Here is a 14,556-nt window from a genome sequence, read left to right as displayed (position 1 = left end):
CACTGCTCTTTTTTAGTCCACACCACTCACTGCTCCCTGACACACCCCTGAACCCAGCTCTTTCTTACCCAGGAAATAGAATCCAAATCTGGTCTTTCTGTTAGGATGTCTTATTCCAAAGGGGACCCCTGAAGAGAGGTCAGAGTGAAGCTCTGCCTTGCTTTTCCTCTGCATCCTGTTTCACCTGTAAGGGCTGCACTCAAGCTGTATTTTTCCTCTCCAGTTGCACATCAGACCTGCTGGGGCCAGCCCTGGGCAGGGAACTAAAGGCAGCCTCTGCTCTGACTCTGGGCCGACTTCTTTGCGACCCCATGGACTGTAGCCTGCCAGACTCCTCTGTCCATGGGGATTCTCCAGACAAGAATACTGGAGTGGGTTTCCATGCCGTTCTCCAGGGAATCTTCCCAACCTAGGGATTGAACCCAGGTCTCCTGCAGTGCAGGCAGATTCTTTACTGTCTGAGCCACCAGGGAAGCCCCTCTTGGGCCTAGCCCACATGAACTCAGCCCATGATCTTCTGTTGATAAGCTGAGCATGGGGATGCCTTGAAATTGGACCAGACTCTAAAGAGCACCCACAGGTCTCTCCTTCTCCTCACTGTTATCTGTCCTTTCTGTGGCCATGCAGGCTCCTTTACAGGATTCTCACCTGCTCCCCACATTCTACCCAAAGCTGATGCATCTGTTCTTTTCTGGAACACATTTCTCACAACTTCCCTTGGCATCTTGCCTCTTCATATGAGAACAAAGAGCCTGGGGAAGAAGTAAAAATCTGGGACCTGCTTCTAATATTAGTGTTACTGAGGACCTTGAGGGTTGATGACCTTGTCACCCTCTGGGTCTCAGGAAGGGCAAAGAGTAAAGGGAAGAGGAGGTGAAAGTGATGGAGGGAAGTCCCCTCTGCACAGGAAGGGTCATTAAAAGCCCCTCTGGTCCAGCAGCGAGTCCTGAGGTCCTGAGGCAAAGGGAATGGAGATGGGTAACCAAATAGTTAGGTATCTGCCTTGATTCTCTCACCAGTGCGGCAGCAGTCTGGAGGTAAGATAGGTAATTAGGTTGAGAAGAAAGCAGAAAACAGCAATCTTTTAACTTAGGTCATACTTAGTGCTGTGGAATGAGCCAAGACTCCTTCCAAACTTTCCATGGAAATAAAAGGGATCCAGGGGTTCTCATCTGTCTGGTGGAGAAAGGAGGAGCTCACGGTGCTGGTGGAAAGTTCCCTGGAGTGTGGGAACTTGGGAAGTGGGAGGCAGACCCTAGCCAGGATGAAGGGAGGTCTTCACCTCTACAGTTGAAATCGGCTGGGCTACTGGTGACAGGATGTCTGGAAGCCTCAGCTGGGGTTCGGGAAAATCCTCAGCTCCTGAAGGAGCTAGAGTGAACCAGGAGGACACTGGGTCTGTCCAGGCCATGGCAACAGAATAAATCTGACCACAGATTTCATCCCTGAGCCCCAGCCCAAGAACCCTGTCAATTCAGTCCTCCAACAGTTCAGTTCATTTCAGTAACTCAGTTGTGTCTGACTCTTTGTGACCCCATGGACTTCAGCACGCCAGGCTTCCCTGTTTATCACCAACTCCCGGAGCCTACTCAAACTCATGTCCATAGAGTCAGTGATGCCATCCAACCATCTCATCCTCTGTGGTCGTCCCCTTCTCCCGCCTTCAATCTTTCACAGCATCAGGGTCTTTTCCAATGAGTCAGTTAGCATCAGGTGGCCAAAGGATTGGTCCTCCAACAGTAGAGGGCAGCAAAACTCCAAAATCCAACAGTAGAATTCCAGCTTCCCTGGATACGTGGCTTCCAGGCCATATAAGCATCTCTGCTAATGAAACCAGATGCCAGCATTGGCAGGACAAGGGGGAGAGGGGTAAAAAATGTTAATAGGGAAGTAAAAATTACTTTGGATAATTTCCTAAAGTGAGATTTTTCTTAAAAGAGATAGAAATATAGACGGCTAAAAGACTTTGACTGTGTGGATCACAATAAACTGTGGACAATTCTGAAAGAGATGGGAATACCAGACCACCTGACCTGCCTCTTGAGAAATCTGTATGCAGGTCAGGAAGCAACAGTTAGAACTGGACATGGAACAACAGACTGGTTCCAAATAGGAAAAGGAGTACATCAAGGCTGTATATTATCACCCTGCTTATTGAACTTATATGCAGAGTACATCATGAGAAACACTGGGCTGGAAGAAGCACAAGATGGAATCAAGATTGCCGGGAGAAATATCAATAACCTCAGATATGCAGATGACACCACCCTTATGGCAGAAAGTGAAGAGGAACTCAAAAGCCTCTTGATGAAAGTGAAAGAGGAGAGTGAAAAAGTTGGCTTAAAGCTCAACACTCAGAAAACGAAGATCATGGCATCTGGTCCCATCACTTCACGGCAAATAGATGGCGAAACAGTGGAAACAGTGTCAGACTTTATTTTTGGGGGCTCCAAAATCACTGCAGATGGTGACTGCAGCCATGAAATTAAAAGACGCTTACTCCTTGGAAGAAAAGTTATGACCAACCTAGATAGCATATTCAAAAGCAGAGACATTACTTTGCCAACAAAGGTCTGTCTAGTTGAGGCTATGGCTTTTTCCAGTAGTCATGTATGGATGTGAGAGTTGGACTGTGAAGAAGGCTGAGCGCCGAAGAATTGATGCTTTAGAACTGTGGTGTTGGAGAAGATTCCTGAGAGTCCATTGGACTGCAAGGAGATCCAACCAGTCCATTCTAAAGGAGATCAGCCCTGGGATTTCTTTGGAAGGAATGATGCTAAGGCTGAAACCGCAGTACTTTGGCCACCTCATGCGAAGAGTTGACTCACTGGAAAAGACCCTGATGCTGGGAGGGATTGGGGGCAGGAGGAAAAGGGGACAACAGAGGATGAGATGGCTGGATGGCATCACTGACTCGATGGACATGAGTCTGAGTGAACTCCGGGAGTTGGTGATGGACAGGGAGGCCTGGCGTGCTGCGGTTCATGGGGTCGCAAAGAGTCGGACACGACTGAGTGACTGAACTGAACTGAATCAGTAATTTGAAGTGTTTTCCCTTTTATCCTCACCCTAAGTAGGCCAATTGCTCAAGAAACATTATATTTGTTTAAATTAAAGAAGCTCCTAATTCTCTACACAGTTCTGTTTAGCGTACCAACCTTGCCACCCTTCCACATTTTATATAAAACTGGTCTCTTGCATCCTGCTCTCCTGTTCGCAGCCCACCAGGTGTACAGCCGTCTCCACTCTGCTGCCTCCTGCTAGCCTTGCTCTTCCCCATGTCCCACCCACTTCAGGTCTCAGAGGCAGGCATGGAAGGAAGTGTGGTTGTGTCTCATCACTTGGCCCTACATGACTCCCTCACATGCCCCTCGACCCACTTACCCATCCCACATGATCTAGCTCAGCCCCACCCCTCCCAGAAGGCTTCCTGACTCCTGCCCCAAGTCACTCCATCTCATTCCCCAACTAGTCCCCACTGCACTCTCTTCCTAACCTGCTAGAGCATAATCTGCCACATTCACATTGGCATTGTTCTCTTCTAATGTGATTTACTTGGACTAATGCAATAGTTATTCTTTGATGCAGTAGTGCATACTAGCCAAAATGGAATGCTAATACAATTCTTTTTCTGAGTCAGCAGCAGGAAGACTTTGGAGCTAAACCTTCCAAAGCCTCCCTAAGACCCTAGAAGTTCCTTAAAATTTGAGATATAAGTTCATAAACCATAAAATTTGCCCTTTTAAAGTGCACAATTCAATGATGTTTAGTATGTTCATAAGGCTTTGCAACTATCACAACTATCTGATTCCAGAACATTTTTATCACTCTAGAAAGAAAGTTATTGGCAATTACTCATCCCTCTCATTCCTGTTCCTGCCCTCTGACTCCTCACCCCTGTTGCCTGGCAACCACTAATACACTTTCTGTATGGATTTGCCTATTTAGAAATTTGTATAAATTGCATCATACAATATGTAGTCTTTCCTGTCTGGATTCTCTTACATAATGTAATGTTTTCAAGGTTCATTGAAGTTGTGACACATGCCAATACTTACTTCTCTTTATGACTGACAAATATTTCATTGTGTGGATATACCACATTTTGTTTATTCATGAGTAGCCACTTTTTGGCTATGAATATTCATTTATAGGAAAAGTCTTTATACATACCCACACACACAGCTAGAAATAGTATGGATGACCTTTTAAGAAAAATAACCCACTGACTTCTCCCTGGGTGGAGAAGGTCGCCACGTAAGAAGAGCAATAATCATGTATGTATCAGCAATACCTTCTGATGGTGGGAAAAAGGCTCTTGGAACTTATTGCAAGTTTGAACTCAGTATTTCATAGGTAGAAAATGAGTTATTTATCAATTTATCAAATCAGATACTTTAAAATTGCTATATTCAATCTCTTTTGGGACTTCCTTGGTGGTCTGGTGGTTAAGACTCTGAACTTCCATTGCAAGGGGTGTGGGTTCCACCCCTGGTTGGGGAACTAAGATCCCACAGTTCAGCCAAAAAAAAAAAAAAAATCTGTTCCTTAATATTATCTCTGGCAAATCTTATAGCTTTTTTTTTTTTATTACTTTCAAGGATTAAAGACTTCTGTCTAGCACAATTTAAAGGTTTTTTCTTGCCTTGTGAGCTCAAACCTAACCCATGGCCCAGGAACCTACAGTATGTAGGGCAAAGTGGATGGCCTGAACTTCCACTTTCCCACATGTTCTCTCCTTCTCCCTCTGCCATTGTTCTTCTTTTGAGCATCTTTTCTTCTTCTGTGTGTTGGGATCCCAGTAGATGGATTGGGCTGATGCTGTTGTAACCTAGCCTTTATAACCAGGAATGTTCCCCAAACTCCAGGGGAATATGGCAAGCTCTTCAAAACATTCCCTCACTGGTCTCTATTCTGGGATCTGAATTTCTGCAGCACATCAAACATCCATGGGATTGGATATATCCATTTCACGTTCCCTCAGGTGTCACTGATCTCTGAGTGGTGTCTTTGTCCTTTGGCTTGAGAGATGGGAAAAACTAACCTTCACACTCATGACGGGAGAAAAGGGCAGTAAGCCACAGCTATTTCCCCAGAGATATCAATTCCTTACTTTAAGCAACTTTCCCACTTCAGGGAATGCTTCTAGAATGTCTCATCCAGTCTCTAGAAGCTGGTGGGAGGGGTCAATGGTGGTCTCAGGACGGCTCTCCCCATTCACAGTAAGCCTGGAGGAACACCTGCAAATTCCCTGGTGCTTCAGTAGAATGCTTAGCTGCTTTACAGAGGAGGTGTCCTGGGGATTATAGCTTCCTGGTGCCCAAGAGGCAAAAGCTTTTGAAGCTCATTCTCTAGAAATTGCCTTCTGTTGCTGGTCCCTGAGCCTCAGCATAATCTCCATCCATTTTCTAAAGTCTGCTGAACCCTGCTCAGGATAGGCATGGGTCTTAGTTTGTTTCTGCTTCATCTCCATCCTTGTCTCCCTTTCCATGTGTATCTGTGATGGTACAGGAGTCACTTTTGGTGCTCAGGGGAGGCCAGTCCTTTGTTGTTATGGGCTGAGTTATGACCCTACAAATTCATATGTTGAGGTCCTAACCCCCGGGACTTCAGAATGTGACTATTTGGAGATGGAGCCTTTAAAGAGGTGATTGCTGCTGCTGCTAAGTCACCTCAGTCGTGTCCAACTCTGTGCAACCCCAGAGACGGCAGCCCACCAGGCTCCCCTGTCCCTGGGATTCTCCAGGCAAGAACACTGGAGTGGGTTGCCATTTCCCTCTCCAATGCATGAAAGTGAAAAGTGAAAAGGAACTCGCTCAGTCGTGTCTGACTCTTGGTGACTCCATGGACTGCAGCCTACCAGGCTCCTCCATCCATGGGATTTTCCAGGCAAGAGTACTGGAGTGGGGTGCCATTGCCTTCTCCAAAGAGGTGATTAAGGTAAAATAATACTATTGAAGTGGGCCCTAATATAGGACTGGTATCCTTGTAAGAAGAGATCAGGACCCAAATGCACACAGAGGGAAGACCACGTGAAAACACAGGAGAAGGTAGCCATCTCCAAGTAAAGGAGAAAGGTCGCAGAAGAAATCAACCCCTGGACAACATGATCTTGGACTTCTAGCCTCCAGAATTGTGAGACAATAAATGTCTGAGGTTAAACCACCCAGTCTGTGGTGCTTTGTTATAGCAGTCCTAGCAAGTGGATACATCTGTTTTCCAAGGTTTCCAAGCTTCCCTTCAACTCAGCTTCTCCTCTCTCTATTGTTCTTTCTTATTCTGCTGCTATGTCACATACTTGCCCAAGTCTCTTGAATAAACCTGTATTCCTCCCTAAACAGGGTTTTAACACTTCACTCTAGTGACGTCCAGACTGACATTCCAACTTACTTTTCTAACACTTTGGACAGTAGGGGAAGACAGAATCAAAGGCATGAGTCCAGAACTGGTGGTATATTTTGGTGATGTTGCTGGATTCTGGTGACAGGACCTAAAGAACAGGGACTGCCCAAACATTACTACAGACCTCCTTCTTATAGGCGTAATGTCACGCTACCAATCCCAAACAATCGGAATTAACTGTACTTTCCTCTACAAAGCATACAAATATGGTCTTCCTTCTATTTATTAAACCTGGTTATAATACCAAACTCCTATATGATGCTTACATTTTGTGTAAGACACTATTAAAGTGCTTTAATAATTAGTATGACTCATAATTAATAATTAACATGGCCCCAAAGAATACATGCACCCCAATGTTCATTGAAGCCTCATTTACAATAGCTAAGACATGGAAGCAACCTAAATGTCCATCGACAGAGGAATGGATAAAGAAGATGTGTTGCATGTATACAATGGAATATTACTCAGTCACTAAAAAGAATGAGATAATGCCATTTGCAGCAACATGAATGGGCCTAGAGATTGTTGTACTGAGTGAAGTATGTCAGACAGAGAAAGAGAAATATTGTATGATATCCCTTACACGTGGAATCTGAAAAGAAATGATACAAATGAACTTATTTATAAAATAAAAGCAGACTTAGAGATTTAGAGAACAAACTTATGGTTGTCAAGGGGGAAGAATGGGAAGAAAGGATACGGAGTTTTCAATTGACATGTACACACTGCTGTATTCAAGACGGATAACCAGCGAGGACCTATTGGGAACTCTGATCAATGTTACCTGGCAGCCTGGATGTGAGGGCAGTTTAGGGGAGAATGGATACCTGCATATGTATAGCTGAGTCACTTTGCTGTTCACCTGAAATTATCACAGCATTGCTAATCAGCTATAGTTCAATATAAAATTAAAAAATAAGTGCTTTTGTAATTAGTATATTATATGTAATATATTTAAATATTTATCATATTTATATAAAGTATATATAATTTATTTAATATAGATATTATAATTTATGCAATATACATTTGTATTATTTATTAACATATTGTGTAATATATAATTAATATTTATATCACAAATACATAGTATATGATAATGTAGTTATAATATAAATATTATATATAATATATATTTATAATATTTATATATAATATAAATATTATATTACAAATAAATTATATATCCCATCACTGCAAATATTTTAAATAACATATTAATAAGATATTTAATATAATTTATAGGAACCATTTTATAACATCCAAGTCCCAGATAAATAAAGTATTTTTTTACTGGAATATCATTATTTTATATATTTAACACAACATGTTGTGTTAGTTTCTGCCGAACAATGAAGTGAATCAGCTGTATGTCTACATATAGAATCTATAGAATTCATACAGAATCTATAGAAGCTATAATGTATACATATATGGAATCTTTCTAGATTTCATACGTATGCATTAATATATGGTATTTGTTTTTCTCTTTCAGACTTACTTCACTCTGTATGACAGACTCTCAGTCCATCCACATCACTGCAAATGAGCCAGTTTCGTTTGAAGTATCCTGTCCAAGGTGGAGCTGCATTCAAACCCAGCACACTGGCTCCCAAGTCTACGCTTTTAAGCACCTGTTGTGACAGCTCGCTCATGAGTTTCTTGGCTTCTACCACCAGGTTTTACCTCCCTGTCTGGAAGAGTTCGCATCTTACCCATCTTCATGCCCATCCATCCCTTTATGCTCTATGTCCTCACTCAGCCTGTGTTTGGTGCTTGGAAGACATTAGAAGCTTAATAAATATTCGCTGAATTATTGACCTCTTTTCTCATTTCACAGACAAGGAAACTAAGACCCAGGAGTAAAGCCCTCAAATCTAAGGCCAGAACCCAATCATCTTGACCCCTGCTTTCCCAAGGGCTGGGTGAGTGAAGTTCTGAAGTGTATCTCAGTCCCATAGAAGTAGTAGGAGTAGGTATTAACAGAGATAGCCTGAGCTTTCCCTTCAGATTCCACCTTCAGTATGTCTTGTCTAGATTACATCACTGACTTCCTCTAAATTAACTCCATGAAATACTCTGATGACTCTAACAAGGAAGGGGTTGCACAGGGGAGAGAAAATCATTGGTTGAGCACCTTCCCTGTGTCAGGCATCACACAGTGAGCATTCAGATTTGTTATCTCATTTATTCTCAGACCAGCTCCCAAAGTTAGGGAGTATTTCTCCCACCATTATTGACATGGAAACCAAGGCCCAGAGGGGTGAAATAACTTCCCCAAGACCACAGACAGACCTGAGATTCAGATAGGAGTCTGAGTTCAAAGGTTGGGTTTTCCTGCCCACCCACCCCCCCAACCAGGAAGCATCTCAGCATTAGGATGACACCTTCAGAGGGCTTCCCTGGTGGCTCAGCAGCTGAAGAATTGGCCTGCAATGCAGAATACCTGGGTTCGATCCCTGGGTTAGGAATATCCCCTGGAGAAGGAAACAGCTATCCATTCCAGTATTCTGGTCTGGAGAATTCCATGGATTGTATAGTCCATGGGGTCACAAAGAGTTGGACATGACTGAGCGGCTTTCACTTCAGAGAGCACAAAGGGAATTGTGGAGGAAGCTGGACTTGTGTTTGCACTGTGGCTGTCAGGGAAGGGACCCAGGGCAAAAAACCTAAAGAGCCCTCGATAGGCACCGAAATTCCTCCCTAGCCCTCTGGAGGTTGGGAAGGCAGGTTTACACCCTTCATCTCTAGTTCTCCCCACCGCCCGCCTTGTGTGGGAGCAGAATTGCTGTCTCTAGAGGAAGCTTTCCAGCTGGGAAAGCTCCCTGAGGTCTACACCAGCTATAGTTTTCTTGAAGAGGCTGAAGTTCAGAAAACCTGGGTTCTAAGCCTGGCCTTGCCACTTACTAGCTGCGTGAACCAAGGTCAGCTGCCTTCTGCTCTGGCTCTGGGCCTCGGTTTCCACATCTGGGGCGAAATCTTTAGCTACCACCACATACCAATGCCTGGGGCTCTTCCTAGAGCTTAGACATGAAACCCCATGATTGCAAGGGCTTTTCCTTTATCTTGGAATCAGTACCTGCTTCAATACACATGTCTTCCCCAGGAAGGGCCATACTGACTGTGAGTTAAGTTTCAGATGGTTTTCAGACGGCAGACACTGAACAGACAGGAGACAGCCAGAAGGCGTTGGCTGAGGAAGAGGAGCCGGATGTGAGCAAACCACCAGGGCAAGGTTGACATCATCAACCCGTCTTCACAGTATAGGGGGCCAGCAGACTGAGCGGCAGGCCACCAGCACTCAGCAGTATATTGCCTCGGCCACCCCGTTATCCTCTGGACCTCAGTTTTCACAGCAGTCCACTCACTGTATTCCATAACCGGACAGGAGTCTGTTCGGAGGTTGACAGACTTACCTTCCCACCAGGGCAAGGTTTTCAGCACTACTCAAGTTCATCAGATGGGCGATGCTGGGGCTCCCAGCCAGGCTGCCATTTTTTGCCCTTCTCTTTTCCCCTGGGTGCACCTGTCCCTTCCCTCAGCAGCTCGGCGGTCTGCTCTTTCCTTTCCTACTAACCAGAAGCCAAAGAGCCAAGCTGGAGTTGGAAATGCTAAGGAAGGAGGGGTTGCTCTCCTGTCTACCATGGAGCAGTTGAGAGAGACCTGGCTGAACTTTGCTTCTGCTCAGTGAGCCATGCTACCCTCTACATGGCCCCCTAAGCATCCCTTTCTGCCACATAAGATCTCAATTGGTATTTGTTTTCTGTCTTACCTTTCTCACCTTCTGATCCCTCAGCTTTGAGTGAGGGAGGGAAAACATACAGAAGAGGCCAGCAACGATTTACATAGAACTCCACAGTGTCAAGAAAGCTTCCATATGCACTTCTTATGCACTGTTTAACTGACTCCTATAACATTGCTGAGAGAATGACCACCGTGGCTGGGTGAGAGTCTCTGCAAACTTGTACATACGTGCTAAGGCGCTTCAGCCCGGTCCGACTCTGTGCTTCTTTTATAGCACTAATGTGATGTCCTGCTTTCATGTCTGTCTTCCCCACTGAACCTTAAACTTCATGAGGGGCCATGCATTTGCTCCCTGCTGTGTTTCCAAAGCCTAGCATACAGTGCTGCTCCAAAAAAAAAAAAATATTGTGGTTTTATTGAATGAATAGATGAAGAGCCATCATGGTTTCCATTTACAGATGAGGAAACTGAGGCTCCAAGAAGCCAAGTGACTTTTCCAAGGTCACCTAGCTAGTCAATTGCAAATATGGGATTCTCTCTGGCTCCTAGCTTAGGAGGTTGAAGGAATGGGCAAGGGTCATTCATCTCCCGTCAGGCACGGCAGAGTGGCACTGTGACTCCCAAGACAGAACCTTGAGTGTTACTTCTCCTGCCACTCCCCACCCCACTTCTTTCTGAGATGTCTTGGGAAGATCTGTGCACATATCATATTGTCTCATCTGTACGTTCATGTCCACCCAACCGTACCGTGACCCAGGATGGGAGCTGCCTAAGCACAGTGCCTGGGCTGTCCCATCTGTATCTTCAGTATCCGGCGCAACACCTGGCACATTATATGTACTCCACTTGTTTTCAAGGACAGAGTGATTGATGGATGAACCTTCCCGGCAGCTCCAAGTGTCTTTTGTATGTGACATGCTTGGTGCGAGGTCAGAGTGAAGCTCCTCTAAGCCAGGTGTGGCCCAGAGTGGAGCCTGTGCAAGGGTGGTGTCAACAGTGTTGGGTGCTGTTCCGAGGACTGGGAGCCCCTGAGGACAGAGCCTGTGGGAAATATGCAGGTCTGGACTGTGGGATCCTCCTGCACAGGAGGGGCTTGCAATGGTCTTCTCATCCAGCCTCTTGCTGTCTTACACAAGGACACGCTGATCCAAAGGCAAAGGGACTGCCTGATCCCAGGCTCCACCCCCAGCCCAACCTGGTTCCCAAGGGCTTGCAGAACCAGCTGGGGAATTAGAGAGCTTACTTCCCAGTCATCAGAGGACTCCCACATGGGTCAGAGCCAGGTCACAAAGTCAGCCATCAAGCTCATTCCCTCTTCCTCACACTCTCCAGGCCAGGGCAGTGTCTGCCCTTAGGACTGTCATCCAGACAGGCACCAGCAATTCTCTGGCAGAGTATTGACACTCACCTGTTACCTGGGGTCATTCCTCCCCTTCCTCTGGGCTCATTGATGTCATATAAGGCTGCAGGGTTATGTGATGGACAGAGCTATTCAAAGGTTGGCCTTATCATCATCACCATTATTTGATTATGTTTATATTATTATTATTAGCTTATATTTCTATAGTACTTTATGGCTCACCAAGTACTTTGCTACATGTGACCTCATTGGACTGAGTTGCATATAGTGGCCTTCATTTTAGAGCTGAGAGAATTGAGATTCAGAAGAGGAATGTGACAAGTCCAAAGTTAATATGGCAGAATGGAAACTCAGGAGCAGATGTCCTTGTTTTATATTCAGTTTTATTCCGCTGTCCTCACTCAGCTCAACTGGTTCTTTTTCCACTTTAGGGTTAATAGTGGAGCACCACTGGTCCTCAAGTCTTCCGCTTCCAATCCTCCCATCACCCCTGTCTCCTGGATCCCAGAGAGGAACATGGCACCTCTGTGGTTGTGGCCCACGGTGCCTCTGAGATGAGTTCCTTCCAGGGTGCTGGGGTGGGGGGTGGGGGAGCTTGTGGGAAAGATGCATGGAAAACCCCAGGAAGTGACAGAGCTGGGATGACCTAAGAGTGAAGGATGATAAACCCTCATCATGTGCCACAAGGGTGCTTCATTAACTGTCAAGTTTTCTGACTCGGAGACTTCCTGCTCCTGGAAATGAAAACTTGTGTCCCACAGCCTCGGGATTAGTGGGAGATGGTCTCTGTTGTGGGAAGCTGGCTTCAGCCTCTCACACAGGGTATCCAGGTGCTGACAGAGGCTACACTGTTCTCAGCCAGCTTGGTGGTGGCTGATGCCAGCAGTGGCACGTGGCTCTCCTCTCACCCTTCCTTCTCTCCTTCCTTCCTCCCTTTCTTCCTACTTCCATTCCACCCCACCCCCTGCCTCCTTCTCTTCCTTCATTCCTTCCTTCTTTCCTCCCTTCTTCTTCCCACAAACATTTAATGAGCCTCTACTATGTAGCACTAGTGGTTAAGAACCCACCTGCCAATGCAGGAGACATAAGAGACTCACGTTCAGTCTCTGGGTCGGGAAGATCCCCTGGAGTAGGAAATGCAACCCACTCCAGTATTCTTGCCTCTTCAATCCCATGGACAGAGGAACCTGGCAGGCTTCAGTTCATATGGTTGCAAAACAGTCGGACTTGACTGAAGTAACTGAGCCTTAACACTATGTTCAGAGCATCTTCTGGGTCCTGGGGATTCGGCAGTGAACTGGGAACCTAAAGATATCAGCTACCTGGTACATGAAGAGTTTCGTGTGGGGTCTGAGCTCTCTCTGCCACAGAGAAGCCCTGAGCACTTGGGATATTGTAATACTCTCCAGGAACTGAGAGGAGTTCAGAAAGCTGGCCTCACCTAGAGGAATCCTACAGAACAACTTCCATGGGAGGGCAGTCACTGAACCCACCACATCAGAGTCCCAGCTCCTGGTCCCCTCAGGCCACAGTCCAGTGGGGAGGTCAGTCACAGACACCAGGAGTGACTTTCCCATCACCTCTCAAAGTCTGGGGGTTTCTGTCCCTCAGCTGGGCAGCGGGCAGTGGAGTGGCCACTCTGTCAGGCACTGCCAGACTGTGTTCTCATGTTACAGCTCCCCAGGTCCTCCTTCAGTTCAGCTGTGGCCAGAGAATCAGGCGTTTCCATCTCTTTCCAGAGATGGCAAGGATTAGGGCTGGAGCGCCGGTCCTGACTTCTGGAGCCAGTTTCATCCTCTGAATGAGGAAGGATGAGCCAGATCTTTGACAGATTCCTAGGTGACCCAGATTGTCTAAGAATCACTCCAGCAGGACCTGGCATCCCCCTATTTATCTAGAAAGTATGCAGAATTTCCAGGGTGTAAAGCCTCCTCTTTTGCCCGGCATCCTGCGAAGACCAAGGCAAACGTGCTGCAGATAAGTGACTTTGGTCACAGTTTCCAGTGAATCAGGCTGAGTCAAGGTCAGAACATGCTCTGCAGGGACTACAACACCCCGTGGGCCTCCTCCCTCCTGGACAGTGACGATGAGCTCATTCCTCCCTTCCTTCTTCACACAGCAAGTATTTTCTGAATGCTGTGTGCTCTGCACTAAATCCTTGAGGACACAGTGGTGGACAGTGTGAGGCATCTGCCCCTGAGGAGCTCTTTCAGGAAGTCTGAGCATCTGTTAGGTGCCAGCCTCTGTGATATCCCCCAGGCTCACAGGGTGAACACTCAGATCCCAACACGAAGGGTCTCAGAATCCAAAAGGGGAGGCCAATTGTGAGCACAGGCCACAGCAGATGCCCTGTAAGAGAGGCCCTTCATTACAGGGAGCTGGTGATGGGGTCCCATTGGGGCAGGTGTTTCACAGGATGGTCCTTGGGACCATGTAGGAGTGGAGGGGCAAAGTGTGTTCTAACTGAGGGTGCATGTAGGCATGTTCGGGGGTGGTGATAACATAATGTAGTTACAGTATCCCTACAGTACAGGGGAGACCAGCACCAAGCTCTTCATGTACCAGATAGTTGATCTCTTTAGGTTCCCAGTTCACTGTTGAATCCTCAGGACCCGGAAGATGCTCTGAACATAGTAGAGGCTCATTAAACATTTGTGGGAGGCAAAGGGAGCCCAGGGAGGTAGAAGTTGCCAAAGTATGAAGAACTCAGGCACCATTTGGAGGGACTTGGATTGTTTTCCCTTTGGGGGTAATGTGTTTAGTCTCTTAGTCATGTCTGACTCTTTGCCACGCCCTGGACTGTAGCCTGCCAAGCTCCTCTGTCCATGGGATTTCCCAGGCAAGAATACTGGAGGGGGTAGCCATTCCTTTCTCCAGGGGATCTTTCCAAACTGAACCCTGGTCTCCTGCATTGCAGGAGGATTCTTCACCATCTGAGCCACCATGGGAGCCCCACAGAACTATTGAAAAATTCAAATAGGCTCAGATTTACATATTAGACAGATGGCAAGGGTCTGAGGAAAGAAAGCAGTAGAATTGGGAGAAGG

The sequence above is a fragment of the Bos mutus genome, chromosome 3 (assembly GCF_027580195.1).
Source record: "Bos mutus isolate GX-2022 chromosome 3, NWIPB_WYAK_1.1, whole genome shotgun sequence".
NCBI classification, from domain to species: Eukaryota; Metazoa; Chordata; class Mammalia; order Artiodactyla; family Bovidae; genus Bos; species Bos mutus.
Note: the sequence above shows the minus strand (reverse complement) of the source record.